The sequence below is a fragment of the Lactuca virosa genome, chromosome 8, assembly GCF_052849685.1.
Source record: "Lactuca virosa cultivar CGN04683 chromosome 8, Lactuca_virosa_CGN04683_v6, whole genome shotgun sequence".
Classification (NCBI taxonomy): Eukaryota; Viridiplantae; Streptophyta; class Magnoliopsida; order Asterales; family Asteraceae; genus Lactuca; species Lactuca virosa.
The window spans coordinates 237,087,793-237,091,211 of NC_136433.1; the positions used below are offsets into that span (position 1 = coordinate 237,087,793).

Sequence of the window (3,419 nt, forward strand, 5' to 3'; positions counted from 1 at the left end):
ATTAATACTTTACTGTTATTATCTTTATAATAATTGATGCGAATCTAATTAGGTGTCTCAATTATTTGGTTAGGCTTGTCTCACTTTTAACCATCAAAATAATCTAGCTCTGAGATAAGAGACATTACACATAACTAACTATCTCGTTAAATAAATGATATTTAAATGTCGTAGTCTAATATTACCCCGTCTGTCATGTGTATTTATAATTTTAATCCATACCATGTAATTAATCCATAAATTCGTCTATGAATGATTAAACCAAATCATACTTTCATAATTATTTTCAGTTTACTTGAAGTATGCCCAACCTGTATATATGTGAGTAGATTGATGTACATCAATGAACAAGGACAATATTGTGGTCCCTATATACAAGAGCAACTCTACGATGGTCTATCCACTTGCTTCTTGCCACAAGACCTTCCTGTGTATCCCATCTTGCATGTGAATGTAACAGTTCAAGGAGATGAGATAAAACTTTTATGGGAGGTGATACATCAAGTAAGGGGCAACATAGTTTAAAAAGGTCGGGTAATTTTTTTTATTTCAAGAGTTTAAAGATCTTACTGTTAATCTTATTGGAAATTGTCTAATTTTGTTTTAACGTGTGGTTTGTTTATTTTCCTGATTGTGTTTTGACCAGAACATGCTATATGGATAACATCAAAATCCTCATAATTTTGGGGTACGCACATGGAGTTGAGCTCCATGGAGAGCTTGCTAGATCTGGTCCTTTGTCAAAGAAACAAGTTGTCAATGTAATATACCTCTATCTCTCTGTTATATATATATATATATATATATATATATATATATATATATATATATATATATATATATATATATATATATATATATATATATATATTCTAACTCTTATTTATTGAAGGTTTAATCGATTATTCTAATTTAGGTGAAAACATTTTCTTTGATTTATCCATAAAACTGCAAATTTACAACATTTTAGATTTGGAAACACCCAAAATTATTTAGTCTAATAATGATCTAATTACAAGAAATAACAATGCAACCCTCTAATCTTTTTTCTTACATGGAACAATTCTATAGTGTTTTTCCATATAAGGACCAATTATGTAAACTTTTTTTGCAACATGGACCATTTCTGTAAAGTTTTTTGCTATGGGGAGCAACTCAGTGATCTTTTTTTTTTTTTTTTTTTTTGTCACAAGGACCAATTTTGTGATCTTTTTCTACACATGGACTATTTCTATATATTTCTTCTATAAATGAAAATTGTGTTATGACTAAATAAACGTAAGAAGATAATGATAAAAGATAAATATTTTACTTAAAACTTTGTTAGAAAATCACTTTAAAAAATAGATAAGTGAATATTCTCATTTCTTTAAAAATTACACATTTCTTTGACTAATATACCTTACTTTTTTTTCTGACCCTAACTTTTATTCATTAGATGTAAGTTTAAAAATTAAACTATTTAACCCTAACTTTTATTCATTAGATGTAAGTTTAATTTTTTTTTTTTGGATATTTCGGTGATCACGTATGGTGTATATTTCTCCACTGATTTGTATTTCATATTCAGTAATTTCCTCGATAAATATGTCATTACGTTTGTTAACAAATTGCAATTAATTTCAGAGGATAACGGAATGTGTCTGCTTACTTTTTTTAAATGGATAAATGTTTACTTTGTTAAGAAATTGTAATTAGTATTAGACAGTGTTTTGCTACCTGTCAAAATGGAGTGTAAATTCATATGGTTTACGTTGTCCACATTTGTTTTAGAAAATTGTATCCTTCTTCTGTGATTTATATGTAACTAGCTAGCTACAAAAAAAAAAAAAAAAAACTATTTTAGTGGGAAACTTCAAACAATAACCTATTTTGATGCGTGTAATCTTCTAGGACATGGTGGAATTGGACCTGCTTCTTTCCCTAAAAAATCAACTTTAACCAACATTATATATATTGAAAAAGTTTTTTTTTTTTTTTTTTTTTTTGTTTTCAATCGATATTATAGCTGATTTGGAATGGATTAGGGGAAGAGTTGAAAGATGAGGTAATATTAAGTTAGGAATGATCATTTTACATTTGGCATTTCTATTTGTACATCCTTACAACTTGGGTTTTGGCATCTGTCTGGGTTTTAATAAGGTAAGATTTTGTGAATTTTTTTCGGATGTTAACAACAACATACACAGGATAAAGGGTAGTGTTTGGTGTGACAGAGTCGAAGTTGGAATGGAATGGTCTATTCCATTGAAATAGACATTGATTTATCCTATCTATTTTCAAGAATAATTTCCACAGACCTTTTGCAAACGTCCTACTGTCAAAGGGTGTCTATATGTAATTTCTTTAATCACGGGTCATTGATGTTATTAGTATTTCCGGACTTTCTATACTCTATAGGTTTTAACCCAACTTTTGTTGTTTTTGTTTATTTTACAGGTTTGAGAATGTCACTGGCATCTGTGCTTCTAAACAAGGTTTATGCAAGTGTTAATTATTGCCATTATCATGCAAAAAGGTGTGAAATTGGTTTCTGGTAAAAAAATTAGGCAGTAATAAACTGGTAATGGATCCATCTTTTACTAGAAAACTCAAGCCAATGGGAATTATTTTCTGGAAAACTTGATTATTAATTATACCATAAACATGTCACTTCTAAGTTTAAAGTTCTTTTTCTAAATCACAAAATAACTAAAATTACTTTTATTTTATATGCAATTTACTTATGCAACACTGATAAGAATTAAATACATAAATAAAATAGTTTAAGCCATTTTATAAATATTGTATTTATATTAGTAGAGAACTCTATTATTGGGGGCTAAATGTTTGTTAAAGAATATAACATCAACACTCCTTTAAAAATAATGTTCCACCTTCTTCCCAATTTATATTTCATAAATCATAAAGCTTTTAGAAGTTTTATATCATGTTTGTTAAAAAAGTTGCAGAACTTTTGGTATAGCTGTAATGCATTTAATTTCATGTTCTACTTCATACTATCTTCTTTTGATATGTTGCATATAATATTATTTGATATATATGGCAACTTCACAGATTTTGGATGGTTAGTTGAAACTATGGGTTTGTCATTTTCTTAATTGCAAGCCAACATTCATTTGCGGATATGTGGGTTGCCGATCAGGTGAAGTAGTAGTTTCTGGGCACAAAGGATTCAATGTAATTTAGTTTAATATTGAAATTTAAAGATGGTATTTGGGTGCGGATGATTTGTTGAAGATGCAGCGGAAGCAAACAAAAACTACTTGATATAAAGGGATTTCCCGTATGATATCTCATCTCAAGAGCTTACACCTCCATACAGATGAACGCAGAGCTGTGTTACGGGAGGCTATTACTTCTGACCATGGATTGTTTATGTCTGTGGCAGCAACTTTGAAGGAGTTTGGTCAATGGAT

At 29.1% G+C, this 3,419-nt stretch overlaps 1 long non-coding RNA gene across 1 annotated transcript; it reads left to right on the forward strand.

The window, feature by feature from the left end:
* The first annotated feature begins 260 nt into the window (after nt 1–260).
* LOC145129238 (uncharacterized) lies at nt 261–2,610 on the forward strand. Its single transcript, XR_013717394.1, has 3 exons — nt 261–529; nt 647–761; nt 2,440–2,610. It is a non-coding gene; the product is annotated as an uncharacterized LOC145129238 (long non-coding RNA).
* The last annotated feature ends 809 nt before the right edge of the window (nt 2,611–3,419 follow it).